This window comes from Macaca thibetana, chromosome X (assembly GCF_024542745.1).
Source record: "Macaca thibetana thibetana isolate TM-01 chromosome X, ASM2454274v1, whole genome shotgun sequence".
NCBI classification, from domain to species: Eukaryota; Metazoa; Chordata; class Mammalia; order Primates; family Cercopithecidae; genus Macaca; species Macaca thibetana.
In genome coordinates, this window is record NC_065598.1 from 139129748 (window position 1) to 139151695 (window position 21948).

At 36.1% G+C, this 21948-nt stretch overlaps 1 pseudogene; it reads left to right on the top strand.

The window, feature by feature from the left end:
- Positions 1 to 4439: 4439 nt before the first annotated feature.
- Positions 4440 to 5145, top strand: LOC126945920 (ribonucleoside-diphosphate reductase subunit M2-like; annotated as a pseudogene).
- The last annotated feature ends 16803 nt before the right edge of the window (positions 5146 to 21948 follow it).

Consider the following 21948-nt stretch of genomic DNA (forward strand, 5'->3'; position numbering starts at 1 on the left):
TTCTCCAAGTCCATACATCTATTCATTCATTCAAAAACAATTTTATAACCTGCAATGTGATGAGTGCAATACTAGGTACTAGTGATACAACAGTAAATAAAGCAGACAAAGATGCTGCCTTGATGGAGCTAACATTCTAGCAATGGAAACAGACAATAAGCAACCATATATAAAATATAATTCCAGGCAGTGATAAGTGCCATGAAGAAACTAAATAAGGGTAAAGGTCTCAGTGCTAGAGGAACATTTTAGATTGTATGGTCAGCATAGGCCTCTAAGGAGATGACATTTGAACAGAGTTATAAATGAAGTGACAAAGTGAGCCAATGGAGTATCTGGCAGAGGTGCTTCAGCCAGAGAAAGACTACCATGTGCATAAACCCTAAAATGGGAATAAGCTTCATGTGTTGAGCAACAACAATGAGGATAGTATGGCGAAAGCAGAGTCAGTGAGGGCATGTTGATAGAAAAAGGTAAGGAAGATTGCCAGGGGCCAGATCATGCAGGGCTTTGTAAGCTGCTTAGGAGATTGTATTTTACTGTGAACAAAGTGTTGATGAGATATAATCTGATAAATATTTTAAAATCTCAAGCTGTATATTTGGATGAGGGTAGCAAAGATCCCAAATAAGATAGTTGTTTATTTCTTTCTGAATTAAATGTGTGGGCTGGTGTCCTAGCTCTGCTCCATTAAATTGTCAGGACTCGTATGCATGTGTGGTATTCTTTAGTGTCAAGGAACCAGGATCATTATATCCTGTGGCATTCACATAGTTAGGAAGTTGCCTTTATCTTCATAATTGACAGCATTATGAACAAATTTTACAGAAACAAAGAGGTGAAGAGGTGATTAAGTCTTCCTGAGAGACTAGAGGATATTTCAAAAAGCAAGAGATGATTTAGATTGGGTCTCTGAAGGTTAGAATATCACAGTGTGGGGAATTAAGAAACAATTATACTTAGATGTATATCAGTGCATGGTGGGTGGGGAGAGACATATCTATTATGGACACAATAAAAGTTACATTAAGAAGTGATAGGAGACAAAGTAATATTCATGTTTTTTTGTTTCTGTTATGTTTAAAGTTCCATGATGAGAAAGGAGATATAAACGATAAAGGGATAGTTTCAATAAGGAGGGATTTAAGCATAATAGAGGATCTATGTGTGTGCATATCCTTACAACAAAGTAAGGTATTCATTATTATGGAGACACAGAAGAGAGAGAGATTGTCTATCTTGTTTACGTGTTGCTCTTTTTTGTTTAAGTGCCTTGACCTGTTCACTTATATGCACCTCACTGAAATTTGAGCTCCTAGAGGGCAGGGATCATTTATTAACACATATTTATTGAGGTGACAAAAATTGTTTTAGGTGCTGGGATGTATCAGGAAATATAATTTCATTATTTTAAATATGTAAATTAATTTTTAAATTATATTGCCTTTTTTATTATTTAGCCTTTCCACATTGGAACATGAGAACACCCCTTTAATCATTGGAACATCCTTTTAATCAAGTCACCTTTTATATTTCCAGGAAGCATTTTGAGTTTCTTCATGTAGATCCTAAATTTATTCCTAGATGTTCCAATGGATTTTTATATACTTTGTCTTTATAAAGGTACTCTAAACGTAATTGCTTTTTGAAAATTAATTATACTCATATAATCACACATTCATTCATTTAATAGTCAGTGACTTCTATGTTATACCAGATACTTTTGTGGGTTGTATAGATACAGCAGTGAACAAAATAAAAAGAAAATACATGCAACTTACTTTTGTGGTTGCACTTACCTTACACTTCTAGTAAGGGTGTTCAGAAAAATATATGCAATGAATAGGTAAAACAGGGTGTGTGTACAGTGTGTGTATAATGATGTGCTTCAAGTAGCAAAATGAAGGAGGAAAGAGAGATAGAAGTGGCAGGTGTGTGTTTTTGTTTGGGGACATGGGAAGGATGTTGGTGAGAGTGGGTGTGTTGTATTTTTTATTTTTTTATTTTTGACCATACAATTTGGTTTTATTAACTTTAACAATTAAAAAACAGAAGACTGGGCACGGGGGATCACACCTGTAATCCTAGCACTTTGGGAGGCCGAGATGGGCAGATTGCCTGAGCTCAGGAGCTGGAGACCAGCCTGGGTCACATGGTGAAACCCCGTCTCTACTCAAATACAAAACGTTAGCCGGGCGTGGTGGTGTATACCTGTAGTCCCAGCTACTCGGGAGGCTAAGGCAGGAGAATTGCTTGAACCTGGGAAGCGGAGGTTGCAGTGAGCCAAGATCACTCCACTGCACTCCAGCCTGGGTGACAGAGCAAGACTCCATCTCCAAGGAAAAAAAAAAAAGTCTTATAGGAATTGTAAAATTGACTACAACATCAATAACGAAGAAAACTGACAATAGAACAGATCAAATGTCAAACAACCAGTAGACAATACAAACAATTAACAAAGGTGTCCAAAATTTAATTCTTTCATGCAATGTCTCAGCATTTTTTTCCCAACATAAAGCCAGATTAATTCAAATTAGACCTCTTAAGAATATATATTAGTTTATACTTCCTTCTGAAATTAATATCTGGATGGAAAATGTATTAATAACTTGTAGACTATCCTACTGAAGCTCACGACTCCACCACATGATGCTCACGTTTAGACAAATGCTAGAATTATAACACACTACCTGATGAGTATTTCAAAGTATAAACTACAGGTAAAATCTAAAAATAAATAAATAATAAAAATATTTTCTAAAAATGATGTAGTAAATATAAATGAACTAACTCAATAGTACCTACTTACACATAAATTAAACAAAACAAGAAAAAACAACCTTTAGAAGATACAACTTCAGTTCTGATTTTACCATTTAACAGAAGCAAGATCTTAGATGGTTCATTTCGTTCAAGGATGACTTGAAAATTTAAAATACCACCTTAGCTCCCACGTATAAAACACACTTCAAGGGTTTTTTCATATGAACTAGAAGTCGGGGAAAACAAAATGTGAGAAATAAAATGATATGGACCCTCACACATATTAAGACCCAGAACATGCTTAAATTTCCATTTTTTTCTTTCTTTTTTTTTTTTTTTTTTTTTTTTTTTTTTGTAGACGGGGTCTCACTCTGTTACCCAGGCTGGAGTACAGTGGTTCAATCTCAGCTCACTGCAAACTCCTACAGGTGCCCACCACCACTCCCTGCTAATTTTTTATATTTTTAGTAGAGACGGGGTTTCACCATGTTAGCCAGGATGATCTCGATCTCCTGACCTCGTGATCCACCCGCCTCGGCCTCCCAAAGTGCTGGGATTACAGGCGTGAGCCACTGTGCCCAGCCGAACATGCCTAAATTTCTAATGATTTAAGTTAGAATCTTCTTGCCCTGAAAGATACTCCTTTATCTTTTATCCAACTCTTATCCCATAGTACTCTATCTCATGTGGGATACAGATCCTCATGACACTCTACCTAGACTACAGTATAAATAACAACCTGTCTTTTATGTGGTACCAACCGAATAATACCTAAGTATGCACAGGATTGATTTTAAAGTTGAATAAACAGTATTTCAATTCATTAAAGAAAATAAAACTTGGAAACTATATGCTTAATCTACACGAGTTTAATTACTTTAGTTACTTAGTAAATTTCAAATTAATTCCCCTTGGTGGTCAATAGAATACTTTGTATTTGGTGTAGAAACCAAATAAATTAGGCTAGTACCTTAACAGTACAAACAATATTTGTGGTTGTAAAGCCAAAATTTCATATACAAATTAGTTAACTAAACTTCAAAATCTGTTTGTAGCAGTGGGCTGCATCTTTCAACTGCCTGTGCTAGGATGTGAATGTTTAATCCTACTGGGCCAAGCTCACTAGAGGGTTGCCACTCACTTTAAAGTCAAGATTACCACTGTCAACTGCGATCCCACACAAGCAAAAAACGGACAAGCTCTTTTATAAGAATTTGAGTAGCTTTTGTCTTAAAATTTCTCTCTTTCTAGGTGATACCACTAGCATTATAAATCAACAGTATTGATTGTGAGGTAGCTATACAGTAATAAAGATGCTGTTAATGAACACTATGGACAACTGATGGTGTAGCTAGTTGATACACTTTAGTTGTTTTCTTTTTGATTAGAGGGAAAAAATCAGCAAAATAACATCATATATTAAGCTTATTTAGAAGTCGGCATCCAAAGTAAAAGAATTATCTATTGCACTTGATATCACTGCCATCTTTTGATACTCACCTACCCTCTTCTCAAAGAACTTTATCTTTCCTTCCAGTGAAATATTCTCCATTAAGTCTTAAAAACCCAGTTCCATCATAAGTCTGTTGGCCACAAACTCAATGTATTACTTCATTAAAGTGCAGTTCATCCTAATGAGGTTCACTGGCAAGTCATCAGTGAGGAACTCCTGTTCTATCCTAGCAGCATTGATAATTATTTGCTTTACTATCTGCTCTGATGGTCTGTCATGATATTTGGAAAACGTATAAGAAAGTAGAGGTTTCTTTCTGGATGGCCCAGGAGGTGAACCTGTCCAAGGACATTTGGCACTGGGAAGCCCTGAAGACTGAGGAAAGATATTTTATATCCTATATTCTGGCTTTCTTTGCAGCATGTGATGGGATAGTAGACGAAAACTTGGTGGAACAATTTGTTCAAGAAATTCAGATTACAGAAACCTTCTGCTTCTATGGCTTCCAAATTGCTACAGAAAACATACATTCTGACATAAATAGTCTCCTTATTGACACACATTAAAGATAACAAAGAAAGGGAATTTCTCTTCAATGCCATTGGAACAATGCCTGTGTCAAGAAGAAGGCAGTTTGGGTCTTGTGTTGGATTGGGAACAAAGACGTTACCCATGGAGAACGTGTTGCAGCCTTTGCCCTAGTGGAAAGCACCTTCTTTTCTGGTTCTTTTGCACTGATATTCTGGCTCAAGAAACAAGGACTGATGCCTGGCCTCACATTTTCCAATGAACTTATTAGCAGTGATGAGGGTTTACACTGTTACTTTGCTTGCCTGAATGGGTGTGTTTTAAAGTTAGTCAGTGATGCCTTCTTAAGTAAAAAATATTTGGGCAATGACTTAGAGAATGTGAGAGAGTCAACAATTTGAATAATATCTAAGGGAGGAAGAGTGTTTTTAACAGAGGGAACACCAAGTGCTGTCTCGAGACAAAGGTTTGTTTGACTGGTCATTTCAATAAATAGCAAGAAGGCCATTGTGTCTTATGCTGAGTGCGGATGAAGTGGAAAGCTGTAAGGGATATGGACAATGAAAAATTTCTGGCAAAATTCTAAGGGCCTTAAAAGCTATTATAAAAACTTTGGTTATTTTATTGAGATGGGTAGCCAGAAGAGAAATCTGAGCAGAAGAATTACATAAACATATGTTTATTTGTAAAGGATCACCTAGCTAATATGCTGAGAATAGACATTGGAGAGAGTTAAGTACAAAAGCAGGGTGACATTAGAGATGCTATTGCAATAATCCAAGAAAGAGAGGATAGTATCTTGGTCTAGGCTGGTAACAGTGGAGATGATGATAAGGGACCATATTATGTACATGATTTGAAGCCAGAGACAATAAAATTAGCTGATGAATTAGATGTGAGATACTAAAGAATGAATGAAATCAAATATGAATGCCTCCCAGGAGTTTGGACTGAATTATTAGAAGAATAGTATTGCAATTACTTGTAATAGCCAAGTTGGGGGAAGGATCTCACTGGGGAGGAAATTTCTAGGGTTTAATTCAAGATAGTAATTGGGTTCTCTCATCATTACCTTTACAGTGTAAAGGAAGATAATCATTACATGATTTGTAAAACGTTTGTAAAATGAAACTGAACATGCAGGAATTCACGAATGTATTAACAAATTAGCCAATAAACAAGAATATTTGCCCTAGGCTTTGCTGTAATTCATGAATGTTAACTGATCCACATCATGAGCCAGAGTCAAATGACACATCTGGGTATGATGAAAATAACAGAAAGATTAAACAAAAGGTTGAGACCATAACCAAGCCCAGTAGAGTTTGTCATTGCCAACATATCAAATCAAGAGACAGTTAAAAGAGAAAACCAAGAGTTCACAGTAGAAATGTTGCATATGATTGTATGAGCAATGAAGCAGTAACAACAACAACATATGAAAGAATGATACAAAATTACAGTCCCAGCTTTGACCTTCAAGGATACTTTTGATGTGCCGTAAAAATAATTTCAGGTGTTACACTTTAAGACACCTAAAATGGAGGTAAAATTCTGAGAATTAAAAAAAAGAAACAGAAAAATACAGGAAATCAGTACACTGAAGAGGTATCTGCACTCTCATGTTAATTGTGGCATTGTTCATGGTAGCCAAGATTTGATGGATTACTATTCATCCAGAGTGTATCATCCTCTTCAGAAGCCTCATCTATTTGCTTCAGGTGCTAGAACATCGTGGTGAGGATTTGTACCATGAAAATTTCTAGAGACCATTGGTCTGGGCTGGGCAAATATTTTTTAAGACCTCAAAAGTACAGGAAATTAAAGCAAAACTGGACAAATGGGATCACATCAAGTTAAAAAGTGTCTGCAAAGGCAAGGAAACAATCAGCAAAATGAAGAGACAACGCACAGAATGGGAGAAAATATTTGCAAACAACACATCTGACAAAGAATTAATTACCAGAATATATAAGGAACTCAAACAACTCATCACAAAAAAAAAAAGAAAAGAAAACAAATCTGATTAAAAATAAGTAAAAGATCTGAAGAAGCATTTATCAATACAGAACATAGAAATGGTGAAAAGGTATATAAAAATGTTCAAGATCACTAATCATCAGGGAAATGCTACAATGAGATATCATGTTACTCTAGTTAAAATGACTTTTATCACAAAGGCAATAGCAGATGCTGGTGAGGATGGGGAGAAAAGGGAAACCTTGTACACTATTGGTGGGAATGTAAATTAGTACAGCCACTATGGAAGACAATTTGGAGGTTCCTCAAAATAGTAAAAATAGAGCTATCATATGATCCAGAAATCCCACTGCAGGGTATATACCCAAAAGAAAGGAAATCAGTATATTGAAAAGATATCTGCACTCCTGTGTTGGTTTCAGCACTGTTCAAAATAGCCAAGGTTTGAAAGCAACCAATGTCTCCATCAACAGATGAATGGATAAAGAAAATGTGGTACAGATACACAATGGAGTATTATTCAGCCACAGAAAAGAATGAGATCCAGTAATTTACAACAACATGGATGGCATTGGATATCATTATGTTAAGTTAAATAAGCCAGGCACAGAAAGACAAACATTGGATGTTCTCAGTTATTTGTGGGATCTTAAAAACAAAAATCATTGAACTCATGGAGATAGAAAATAGAAGGATGGTTACCAGAGGCTGGGAAGAGTAGTGGGGGCTGTTAATGGGTACAAAAAAAATAGTTAGATAGGATGAAAAAGACCTACTATTTGATAGCACAACAGTGTGAGTACAGTCATTAATAGCTTAATTGTACATTTTAAATTAACCAAAATTATGTAATTAGATTGTTTGTAACACAAAGGATAAATGCTTGAGGGTATGAATACTCAATCTTCCATGATGTGATTATAATGCACCGCATGGCTATATCAATACATCTTATATACCCCATAAACATATACACCTACTAGGTACCCATACAAATTATAAATAACAAATTTACAAAAAATAAAAAATTAAAATTACATTCTCAAAATCATCAAAAGCTATTGACTGTTGCTACTGCTTATGGTGTGAAAAAGATCTTGGTGGTAAAATAAATAGGTTAACCTTTAAAAATTCAGGCAATAACAAATGCTGGAGAGGATGTGGAGAAAAGGGAATCCTCATATACTGTTAGCAGGAATGTAAATTAGTACAGCCACTATGGAGAACAATATGCAGGTTTCGCAAAAATCTAGTTTATTATACATTTAAAAATAAATAGAAAAATGGGATTGGAATGTATCTACCACAAATAAATGATAAATGTTTAAAGTGATGCGTATCTCAGTAACGCTGATTTGATATTACATATTGTATGACTGCATCAAAATATCCCATGTACCTCATAAATATGTACAACTAATACAAATGCATAAATATAAAAGTTAATAATCAATAAATAATATATCTTACCTCAAAGTGTTGTTGTAAGGCTTATGTGTTGAAAATGATAGCTATCATTTTTATATTTCTATTTAGCATAAAACTTGCAAATATTGCTGAGTTTAGTTATTTAACTTTGGAATAGGTACTGTAGTACAGCTCCGATAAGCACATATTAACTGCAAAAGGCAAGAGTGTGTAGGTTAAGATGAATAAAAAAGCTAAAGTTAACCCCAAGGAAAACGAAAAAGGCTTCTGTTATTTGCACCCTTTCTTTCAGCATTAATCAAATATTATTTTTAATTCAGGTAGGATAAATAGCTTTAATATGTTGAATGGGGAGTCCGTGTGACTGTATGTGAGCACATTTGTGTATATCTTGAGTTCTAGTAAGTACCTGATGTTATCCACAATATTTTAGGCAAGTCACTTTATTTCTTAATCTCTATGAGTATCAATTCATTCAACAATGTAATTAATTGGCCTAATTATTGTCAGTTATCTAAGTATTTTTTTTTTTTCTGAGAGAGTTTCACTCCCTTGCCCAGGCTGAAGCGCAATGGTGCAACCTCGGCTCACTGCAGCCTCCACCTCCCAGGTTCAAGCAGTTCACATGCCTTAGCCTTGCGAGTAGTTGGGATTACAGACATGCACCACCATGCTTAGCTAATTCTTTTGTATTTCTAGTAGAGACAGGGTTTCTCTATGTTGACCAGGCTGGTCTTGACCTCCGAGCCTCAAGTGATTCACCTGTCTCAGTCTCCCAAAGTGCTGGGACTACATACGTGAGCCACCATGCCTGGCCAGTTATCCGAATATTGCTAAGATTTCTTCTTCTTCTAAACATTCCATGATGATATGATTTAAATGAATAGGGCCCAATGTGTCTTAGAATGACAGGATCACAGTTTTAAAAAACCTAAATGACTAGATAATTCAAACAGTGCAATACAGCATGTTAAAAGAACAAAGAACAAGAATTATATCATCATCTCAATAGATGTAAAAAATGTATTTAATGATATCCATTTTTTATTTAAAAAAAAACCTCAACAAACTAGGAATAGAAAGAAACTTCCTCAACCTGACAAAGGGAATCTACAAAAAACTCAAATATTACATCACACCTAATGATGAAAGAATGAAAGTTTTTTCCCCTAAAAACAAGGAAAAAATGGAGATGTTTGTGTTCACCACTTCTATTAAAAATTGTACTGGAAATAATAGCCAGGAATATTTAAAAATATAAAATATCCATATCAGAAAGTAATAATTGCAAATATCTTTCTATTTACATATGACATGAGCTGTGTACAAAAAATCCTTAGCAATCCAAAAAGAAACAGTTCAACCAGGTTGCAGAAAACGAGATTAATATAGAAAAACCAATGATATTTCTCTATACCAGTAAAAATATAAAAAATGAAATTAAGAAATAATTTTATTTACAATCAAATACCTAAAATAAACTTAACAAGAGAAGTGTAAGGCCTGTACACTGAAAACTATAAAACATCATTAAAATAAATTGAAGAGGGTAATTTTGAATAGAAAAATATTCCATGTTCATGGGCCAGAAGATGTAATATTATTTACACGGCAATACTCTTCCAATGGATCTACACATTTAACACAATCCCTATCAAAACCCGAGCTGGCTTTTTTTTTTTTTTTTCCAGAAAATGATAAGCTGATCTTAAAAATCATATAAAAATGTAATCAATCCATAAAAGCCAAAAGAATCTTCAAAAAGAGTAATAAATATAGAGGACTCATACTTCCCCATTTCAAAAGTTATTATAAAACTACAGTAATCAGGATATTGCAGTACTGGCATAAGAAGGTTCAATACAGATATAGATATACATATACATGTATAATCAACTGAATAGAATTTAAAGTCCAGAAATAAACTGTCACATTTATAGTAAACTGATTTTTAATAATAATGCCAAGATAATTTAATGGAAAAATATTATCTTTAATAAATAACAAGTGAATATCCACATGCAAAGAATGAATTTATACCTTTACCTCAAACCATATAAAAAATAACTCAAGACCAGGCGCAGTGGCTCGCGCCGGTAATCCCAGCATTTTGGGAGGCCGATGTGGATGGATCCCTTGAGGTCAGGAGTTCGAGACCAGCTTGGCCAACATAGTGAAACCCCATCTCTACTAAAAATACAAGAAAATAGTGGGGTGTAGTGGCGGGCGCCTGTGATCCCAGGCTGAGGCAGGGCGCCTGTGATACTTGGGAGGCTGAAGCAGGAGAATTGCTTAAACCTGGCAAACCGAATGTAAGAACTAAAATGATAAAATCCTTAGAAATTAACATAGGTATAAATCTTCATGACCATAAATTAGGCAAAGACTTATTAGATATGATCCCAAAAGCACAAGCAAAACCATAGATGAATTGTACATTATAAACAGTGAAAATATATTTGTTTCAAAAAACATCATCAAGAAAATGAGAAGACAACCCACAGAATGAGAGAATATGCTTGCAAAGATACATCTACTAAGAACTCTTATAGCTCAATGTTAAATACACAAAAAATAACCAATTAAAAAATGAGGAACGTATCTGAGTAGACATTTCTGTCAAGAAATTGTCAATAAGTATACTAAAAATACTTCACATTATCAGCCATTAAAGAAATGAAAGTCAAGACTGTCACACTACTAGGATGGCTGTAATTAAAAGTAGACATTAAAATTAAAATATTGATGAGGATGTGAAGAAACTGGAACCCTCATACACTGCTGGTGTGGATGTAAAATCACACAGCCACCATGAAAAACAGTTTGGCGGTTCCTCAAAAAGTTACACATAGAGTTACCATGCAACCCAATAATATACTCCCAGGTATACATCCAAAAATATTTTATTAAATAACTCTATTGGTTGAAGAATGGTTAGTTTTTCCAATTTAAGGAGAAAGTAAAATAATTTAATTTTTTGCTTCCCTAGACTAGTTGATCTTTATACAGAGACACAGGTTCACAGCATAAAGACAAAAGAAGCTTTAGAACTATTGCTGATATCTTTTCAAAACCCAGTGAGTAAGAGCTCCAACCCAAAGCACACTACCTCTCCACAGAGTACATGATATGTATTGTAGATAATTGGGATGTGTTTTCTTTCTTTTGAGATGGAGTCTTGCTCTGTCGCCCAGGCTGGCATGCAGTGGCGTGATCTCACTGCAACCTCTGCCACCTGGGTTCAAGCTATTCTCCTGCCTCAGCGTCCCATATAGCTGGAACTACAGGCACGCGCCACCACGTCGTTAATTTTTGCATTTTTAGTAGAGACGGGGTTTCACCATGTTGGCTAGGCTGGTCTCGAACTCCTGAACTCAGGTGATCAGCCTGCCTCAGCCTCCTAAAGTGCTAGGATTACAGACGTGGGGATGTGTTTTCTTATCAAAAGTCTTGGATGTTTTCTTCTTTGGCCAAATGAGAGCCAGTATTTCTGATATGAGATATGAACATTTGTACTAACATCAACACAAGCTGTGTGTCTGTCTCATTGCCTAAAGACAAACAAGAGAGCATGTCACTGAGGTCTCAAACTCATAAAGTCAGTTGAATGTAGTCCTCTTGTTGAGAACAGAAAGGGGAGAAAGATAAAGAGCAGACAAATTATTTTGATTATGACCAGCTTGTAATTTCCAAGCATATCCTCATGGTCAGACATCCAAGGATTGAGCCACAATGGGCAAAAATAGCTCACCAGTTCTCTAAATACACAGAGCTAGATTCTAACCAGACATTTACATTTTAACCATAATATTATAGTCTAAATTCAAACTGTTTGATTAGACTAAGTTGCATTCACCAATGTTATATCTTAGAAGTAGATGATGTAATTACTCTAGAAAATAGCCTAGTGACCCAATGACCAAAGAATGTAAGTCTTGACTCCAGTGTGTGTGTGTGTGTATGCGCGCGCGTGCGTGTGTGTGTGTGTGCGCGCGCATGTGTGTGTTGTCCTGTAGGGTTATTGACCCAAGATTGGGAATTTGTCTCAGAAGTTACTTATCAAGAGTTTACCACAAACGGACACATGTGGAGTTGGGGAGAGAGGGTGTAATAATATGTCCTTAGATTTACTAGTAAAAATTTAGGGTCATAATGTAAGCCCTACAGTTAATTTTAAATACTATGGTTTTATTTTCTCCATATGCAGGCTCTGATAAAGAAATAGGGATATATTATTTAGAGGAGTTAGACATTCTTCAAACTAAGTGAATTTATGGGAAGCAGATTAGAAAGATCTGAAATCTGATTGATTGCAAGTCTAAAATATGAAGGCACATTAGGAAAATCACATGCCCTGGAATCCCTTCCTTTATAGAAACAACAAATAATGTGTTTGATATCAGTGTACATGGAGAATAGCATTAGATATGGTGGTTATCCAAGAAATCTCAGCACAGAAATTTCTGGTATAAGGCTTGATGACACAAACTGAACAGGCTATTTACTACCTTTACTACTGGCTGTATAATTTCAATTATTGAACTGACTGGCTAAACAAGCATTAATGTGCAGCTGAAAAACCCTAAAGAAATTATAGACAGGCTATTAAACTATGATTTATGAAATCAGCTTTTGTTCAGCCAAGTGATTAGAATTTAATAGGTTGGCCTACTTAGCTCTGAATTGGCCACAACCACTCAGAATAAAAAACAATTTTATGATAAATAAGCTTATGAAAGGATTCATATCTCATATCCTAATAGGCCATTTATTCAATTATAAAACAGTTCTTTGCATTTCAGTGATAGGTATTTCAGGGAAAATAAAATAGTGTGAAATGTGGGCCCTGACCTCAGGAAGTTTATTTGGTTTAACATGTAACCCAGCTGTGTACACCAATACTTACATTACAGGGCCCCATTGCAGCTTGAATACAATACTGTGGAAGTCAGATGTGGACAAAAATTCTGTCAGCTGAGAAGCTAAGAGAATATTTCAAAAAAAGTAGCACTTTATTAGGCTTTAATGGTGTGTCTTGTTTGAATATAAAGGAACTGAGAGTTTCATAAAATATGCATGGAATAGAAGACTAGGCGACTCTATTAAAGTCCACTAAGAAGAGTAGAGGTAAATAAAACTGGATTTAGAAAATATAGGGTCAGATACTGAATAACTGAGATATGACTTCTGAAGTGGGAATATCGCAATATGTGGTGGTTAATAGTTTCCATTGGATTTAATTAACCAAATACTTGCCAGGTGCCTAATATGTGCCAGATGCTGGGAATTATGGGGTAGAAATATTTAAGGCAAGGAAAGAAAATAGACAGTTGTTATAGTCAAGGTGTATGGTAATGAGGATCAGCATGAGGGTGCAAATTGGAGAAGTCAAAGATTTTTTTAAAAAAGGCCAGGCACATTGGCTCATGCTTATAATCTCAGCATTTTCAGGGGCCAAGGTGGGCAGATCACTTGAGCCCAGGAGTTCCAGACTAGCCTTGCCAACATGGCAAAACCCCATCACTACAAACACACAAAAAACAAACAACCAAAAATTACCCAGGTGTGGTGGCACTTTCCTGCAGCAGTCCCAGCTACTCAGGAGGTTGAGGTGGGAGGATCATCTGAGCCTGAGAGGTCAAGGCCATAGTAAACCAGGAAGAGTTCATTTCCTTTTCAGGGACATGGATGAAGTTGGAAACCATCATACTCAGCAAACTAACACGGGAACAGAAAACCAAACACCACACGTTCTCACTCATAAGTGGAAGTTGAACAGTGAGAACACATGGACACAGGGAGGGGAACATCACACACTGGGGCCTGTCAGGAGGTGGGGTCTAGGGGAGGGAGAGTTTAGGAAAAATACCTAAGGTAGAAGACAGGTTGATGGGTGCAGCAAACCACCATGACACCTGTATACCTATGTAACAAACCTGCACGTTCTGCATATGTGTCCCAGAACTTAAAGTATAATTTAAAAACACACACACACACACACACACACAGAAACCTCATTACTGGGTATATACCCAAAGAAATAGAAATCATTCTATTACAAAGACACATGCATGCACATATTCATTGCAACACTATTCACAATAGGAAAGGCGTGGACTCAACATAAATGTCCATCAATGATAGACTAGAAAAAGAAAATGTGGAGGTTGCCTACTTTTCTCCAATTCTGTGTCAGATTGTTAGGGAATCTTGGTTCTATGCATTGCACTGTATCTGCCAAAAATGATACGGTGAAGTCATAACTCCTAGTACTTCAGAATGTGAGCTTATTTAAAAATAGGATCTGTTTAAGTGTTATTCATTAAGATGAGGTCTTACCAGAGTAGAGATGGCCCATAATCAAAATGACTGACTTCCTCATAAAAAGACTGCCATGTGAAGACACAGAGATACACAAAGAGAATGCTATGTGTTGATAAAAAACAAATATGGGAGTTATATAACTGCAAGCAAAGAAACGCCAAAATTTGCCAGCAAACTACCAGAGACTAAAACCAGAGATGGAAGGAAAAATCCCCATTATTTAAAAAGTACCATGGCTTCTGACACCTTGGTTTTGGACTGGTAGCCTCCAGAACTATGAGACAATAATTTTGTTTGTTTTAAGCCTCCCACTTTATGGTACTCTGTTACACTGGTCCTAGTAAACTAATACACCTGGCACCTCTACCATTAAAACACATTCATGATTCAATAACCTTTAATCATCTACATTGCTAAGTCTTTTATCTAATGGGTTTCATATAAGCTTTTTTGATGAATATAATACACTCCTAGAAACCATGTATCTATGTGAGAAACCATTTAATTTCTAAAACAGTACTAATTTAAATAGTAAAATAATTATGCATTCTACGCCAGCCAAAAATATCTCAACATTTAACACAGAATAAATAAAAGTTGAACGATGAAATTCAAGTTCATGTAAGTAATGCATACAAATTTCAATTTAAATGAAGGTTTTCTATGTTAAGTGTAATGCAGTGAGGATTTACTATACTCACCAAGGGAAGAAGAAAAGACGTAATAGTGGGTGGCAATTCGTTGAGAAGGAAAGGCACAATATTTCTTTAGAAAGTGGTGAGAACTCAGATGATTGACCTTCAGGCAGGCATTTAATATCTTATACCCAGTAGGGTGAGCTAATCCCAAAGACAGGTAACTATTTTTTTTCCCACATCTTTTCAAGCCTCTTCATCACAACCATATTTTACTTATTGCCTAAAGCTTTTCTTATTCATTTTATTTTTTTCCTGTGCTATTTCTTCATCAAGTTTTCAAACATTTGGGAATTTATAGTGTTCTTGCACTATAATTGTAATAAAAATAAAGTTACAATATAGAAAAACACTTTAGGTCCAAATGGAGGTTGAACATGGCAGCACCTTCAATTCCATGGAAATAGTGAATGTGCACAATTGACTAAAGAATAGCAAAATATGCTATATTTTCCTCCCACTCATGTGGTGTACCTACACCAAGTAAAAGTTTTTAGGTTCATCCAAGTATGATACACAACTGAAATGTATTCTACATGACATATGCTGACTAGAAACTGTTGGATTGAGTAAATGAGTAAATCCTTCCCTTGAAATCAAATGGCAAAATGCCATTTCTTATGTACTTATTTATTGTGTTATTTGTGAAAATTCTTTATGTTTCTGCCTCATACTCCCCACTGCCTCTCCCAAAACAACCTACCTGAAATGTGCTGCACACTTTTTAAGGGTTCTTAAGGCAACATTGTGAACTGACTAGTTATTATGTTAGCTAAATCTGTTTTGTTCAGTGTCACTCACATCATGTGACTCTAAATATTTCTTCTCTCTGACAATGTCTGGCATCATATCTCTACCCTTTAAACGTGGGTATCTTAAGAGTTCTCTAGTCAATAGCTTTTTTTTCCTTTTTTCTTTTTCTTTTTTTTTTTTTTTTTTTTTTTTTTAGCAGAGAGTACAGTTCTTAGAAAATTATTAGATCAGATTAGGGATATTTCAAAATATTTCTCACCTTTTAATTTCTTTAAAGAAATTCTAATCAGACTAAATATCACAAAGATCATAGGCATGAAGGCTTTGAATTAATCATGTTCTACTTGCACAGGAAAATATATCAGTTCATTTCAGTGAGGGTACTGTCTCAGACCCCATGCTCTGTTGGGCAATCCACCCTTATTGACAGAGTTGTCAGATTTAGCAAATAAACATACAGGATGCCCAGAAAATTTTAAATTTCAGATAAACAACAAATAAGAAGATATACACTATTTGGATGCAATTTTGGGGACTTAACAATATGTGGTATACACTTTTATTTTAAAATATTTCTTATTTACTTGAAATTCAAACTTAACTTGGTGTCCTATATTTTATCTGGCAACTCTATTGCTATAAGATGGGGCATCTGTTAAAGAATTGTATCTTAGCTCATGAGAGGCTGCCAAACCACCTGAATTATTCTTTACATCACTCCCCTGAGGCACACAATCCTTATTCACCAGGGGCTCTATAATAAGCAATTTATTCAATACACATCCACATAAACTGACAGATCACTTACTAAGTACTGGGCATTGGGATCACAGGGTAAATAAAGCCCACTCCCCACCCTGGAGAAGCTCACTATCCAGGGAAGGAAGTAAACCTGTAAACAAATTCTTACAAAATGGTGTGCTTAGAATAGCAGCAGTAACAGTTTCCGAGGAAGCATGAAAGAAAAAAAAAAAAAGCCCATAACAAATTGTTTCTGAAACCATAACTAAGATGTTCTGAGTTTATAACAGTCTGTAATAATGAGAAACAGATGTATACAACTTCGCTGTAGACGATATGCACATCTAATTGTTAAAACACCTCTTTGCATCCTTAAATGTTGGAATATTGCTGGAAAACCCAGGCCCTTGACTGAAGAAAATGACATTCTCCTGTGTTAAAGACAGATGGTTTAGGCCTCTTTAATCCATGCAACCTATCTAAATATATTTTTATTCTCAGTGTCTATGCACACTGCTGGTTTATGGTCCTTGGTTGGAATGTTAGCCAAGTCATTTTGTGCAAAAAAGAAACTGCGTAGGCTAAAGCTTGGATGAGCTCACTAAAATTACTTTCTATTTTGGGTCTCTGAGTGGCTGTGGTTTGGGGATCATAAAATAAGATGGTTTTGTCTTTGGTCACAGCCCGTATAAGTTTTACATACAGAGAAAATAGAGAAGGTTGTGTAAACAATAGCTGGAGAGATTATTAAAAAAAAAAAAAAAGGGTTGTGAGAAAAGTCCATTAAAATTGCTTTTCTCTCTTTTATTGGCCAGCAGGTAGTAAAATTTTGAATTGATTAAGCCCCACTTCAACAGGATAATATATTGATTATCATTTATCTTAAAATTTGGTTTACATTTCTTGCTTTTGTTATTAGATGAATATAGATAAACTAAGAAAATCTATAGAATACTGCTGTTCCAAATATCTCACAGTCAAGAATAATAAAGCTATAGCAATCTACATGTTTAGGTCTAGTTGCTTTAGTTTTTGTTTGCAGTAATGTGAAACATATTAAATAATAATTAATGTTAATAATTCATAGTTGAGGATCAAATTCTCATTAGTTAACAGGTTCAAAATAAGGTTTGTCATGATTCATTCTGCAAAACACGAGCATTGCTATACTAATCTTTCTCTCTTTTCTATGTTATTTCTAGCAAAGGCGCTCATGTCATAAGGAGCTTAGGTAAGATTTAGAGGGGTGACTGAAATCAGTTTGGTATTAGCTCCCACTCACAACATAGGAACTGCTCCTTTAGAGACACCCAGGTGCTTGCAGTCATTCTGATCCAAAGCTCCTAAAAAACATTCAGTAACAATGAAGAGCTCACAGTGTCTCTGGAAGATATGACAATTTGATGACCCACATACCCAATTCACATACATGTATATCAAGGTCCTTAAAATCTATCTCTTTATACTTATTTTGATTCAGAAATCAAACTCCAATCTTTAGGAGGTAGTCTCTATCAGACCTGCACTTGGGACCGGTGTGATTATTAGAATTACATGCATCACCGGAACCCTAAATAAAACCAATTTGTTCTCTGAGCACATTTATTTGAAGGAATAGCTACTAGAGAGACTATAAATTGATATATAGCTTTCTGGTCATGTCCTGACATAGTCTTTCTGTTACTTTTCTTCTCTATAGATCATATCTATATTTTTATTAACATAAAAATGATAATGCATACTCAAATATAACAAATGTAAAAAAAAAAGTCAATTCCAAATGTTTAACTTCAGAGACAGAGGTGCAATTTAGTTTTTAAGTCTTTACTAACACTCAAGAAAATATTAATATTTCAGGTCTGATTCATTCATTCACTCAACAAATGTTTATTTAATGGCTACTAAAGTGTTAAGCATACTTTAGAATCAAAATAACAAACAAAACATTATTATTTGGTTAATATAGACAATATTAAAGATAATAAATCCATGAACTCATGTTCAGGATTATAAAACATTGTTTTACTCTAACAATCAAATATTTTGCTAAATATCTGAACACCTAAAATGAGCTTGAAGTTGCCCAGACGGTAGAGAAGATATTATTTTTATAATATATAAGAAAATATTAGAGAATACAAAATAAAATCACCTAGATCCTTTGGGAGAATGGAAGCTCATTGGGTTTACTATGTAATGCTTTTTTGTTTTGTTTTGTTTTTTGTTTTCTGTTTTTTTTTAAGTGGTGTCTACATTAGAATTCTTCGTTTAATCCATTTACTTCCCTGTACCTTGCTCCTGACTGGATGGTTATCGCAATGGTTAGTTTCCCCTCATTTAAGAGTATGTACATAGCCACCAAATGGGAGAAGTGATAAGCTTATGTTGTAATTAAATCAGAGCAAGTGACATTATAGATAAAAAATTGGGCATAATAATTCAATCATTGTATAAATCAAGAGAAACTACTGAAACAGAAGATTTGGAGATCGCTGGCTATGAATAAACAAATTACTCATAAATTTTACTTCACAGAAAAAAAGAAAGGGATATATGAGACACATTGAAAGCAAAAGGTTTTAAAATTAAATTTAAGCAATTTATGTATGTATGAGATAAATATACATTTGGAAAAGGTAAAAACATCACTTTCTGAGGGTTCAAAGGCAAAAGAAGACATATCATGGTAGTCAGGAATTGTTTTATAGAAGAATTTGGATTTGGCTGGGCGCGGTAGCTCACACCTGTAATCCCAGCACTTTGCGAGGCTGAGGCAGGTGGATCACCTGAGGTCAGGAGTTCGAGACCAGCCTGACCAACATGGTGAAACACCGTCTCTACTAAAAATATAAAAATTAGCTGAGCATTGTGGCGCATGTCTCTAATCCCAGCTCCTCAGGAGACTGAAGCAGGAGAATCGCTTGAACCCAGGAGGCAGGAGTTGCAGTGAGCCGAGATCACACCATTGCCATTGCACTCCAGCCTGGGCAACAAGAGCGAAACTCCATCTGAAAAATAAAAAAATAAAAATAAATAGGTTTCAAGAGTGGATAGAATCCTTCAAGTAGAATTTTGGGATAGCAGAGAATTCTATCAAATGTAATAATATAAGATAAATTATGCACGTGGAAAAGTATAGGGTATATTTAGGGTGAAAAGAGTAGCCCAAGAAAAGAAGTACAAGCAGGAAGAGTCAGTATAAAACTGGAAAGATAGATTGAATATCATATTGTAAAGTACCTTGAATCATAGGGTAAATGGAGTTATCTAAATTTTTTTATATATAAAAAGAAACATTGAGATGATGGCCAAGTGCCAGTATACAAGACTGCCTTTATGGTTCGTGGAATTTTTTCAGTGGTTTCAGTTTTGTGATGAATAATAAATTTCCTTATAATATAAAATTAGATCTAAAAACAGTCAACTGATCTTTACCAAAAGAGAAAATTACAATTCAATGGAGAAAGGATGGCCTTTTCAGAATGGTGCTGGTACAATTGGAAATTCACAAACCCATACCATAGGAAAAATGAATCTAGACACAGACCTTATACTTTTCACAAAAGTTAACCCATAATGATGAAATTTTAAGGCATGATGTCTAAGAGAAAGTCAGAAATCATTTGCGAAACTTACCTACTATAAAACATTTACATCTAATGGTTGGGAAAAGCTGAGGCACACGTAGGCATGGACTTGCACTTCCTGAGACACCTCATCCAGCTCACTCCAGCAATAACTCAAGGTCTATTAATTCCTCCCTAAAGGAGTTGTTCACACATTGATTGCCCCAACTTGTACAGCTTCCAACTGAGGGACTGCATTTCTAACTTCCAAAATCTGGGAAAAAAAGAGCTTTAGGTATACGCAAGTCTCTTTAGGACAAAGGGGAAACATGATGGTTTTATGTGGGCACGAAAGTGAAACAGGAAAAGTTCCCTTGTCTCCCTTACAGAAGGAGTGTTGGGGATGTGGCTTGCTTCCTTGGTGCCCTGCTGATGAAACCTCTAGGAAGAGCATGCAGACCAGCAGGTTGTGGGGCTCTGACCCCACAGCTGCATCTAGGTAAATGCCAATAGGTCCTGAGGCCCCAGTGGGTGTGTGCTACAAGGATGCTCTTTTAGTTTAGCCATCTATAGGCGGCTTGTGTTAGTCAGTTCAATGAGACCCCCTGCCTTATCGCAAGGACAGAGGGCTTTCTGTATCCCAGGGTTTCTTGCCTTGGTGTACCGGGAGAATCAGAGGACATGTGGGCTTGAAGAATGAGTGTAAGGTTTTATTGAGTGGAGGTAGCTCTCAGCAGATGGGGGAACCAGAAGGGAGATGGAGCGGGAAGGTGCTATTCCTTTGGAGTCGGGCTGCTCAGTGGTCCAGTCTTTCCTCCCTCTGCCCCAGCGGAACTCCATGTCATTCCTCCTATCGATGGCCTGTCGGTGTGCTCTTCCGCAGGTGTCCTCTTGATGTCCAGCCACTGTGTCTTCTTCCACTGATGTGTTCCTCTCAACATCCAGCTGCTTGTGTCTCTGGCTGCTAGGGTCTCGGTGTTTTTATAGGCACAGGATGGGGGTGTGGCAGGCCAGGGTGGTCTTGGGAAATGCAATATTTGGGCAGGAAAACAGAAATGTTTGTCCTCACCGAGGTCTGTGGGCACAGATGTGATGGTGGAGCCCTAGCCAGGGCCCTTCCCTTCCCAGCACTTCCCTGCTCTGCCCTCTGTTACATACTATTTTCCCCCTCTGAAGAGGTACATTTACCTGCCATTAGAATATGGACGATGACTGGTCTTAGCTGCTTCCTGCTGACAGGAGGCACTGTTTTATTGAAACTGGCCCTCCCAGAGGTCTATGCAAGGGTTGCTAGCAAAGGGGAGCCATCGTCCGAGGCTCCGGTGGTCTGAGAGTTTGGAGTTTGATGGCTTCTAGGTGTCAGAGAAAAATCAAGTTTTATAAGGTTAAGTATGCATGGGTTAAACACGCGTATTACATAAGGAAATAATCTAGTGCCAAAGGTTACAGAGATAAGTAGTAAAATATACTAGCAATAATATTGCACCCCGAGCTGTTTCAATCTGGTGAAAGAAATTAAACCTTGCATGGGAGCAGATAAACTTTTAGAATGAGATAAGTGTTCTTGACATGTCTTTAGCAGTTAATAGGTGCACCCTGGGAATTCTGGGGTTTGTGGGCTTTCATGGTGGCCACTAAAGCTTCCGTCTCTTTCCTGTATTTCCTCTATCTTTCCTGGGCCTCCCTGTCTCTGTTATAAAAGACCGAGGGCTGAGCA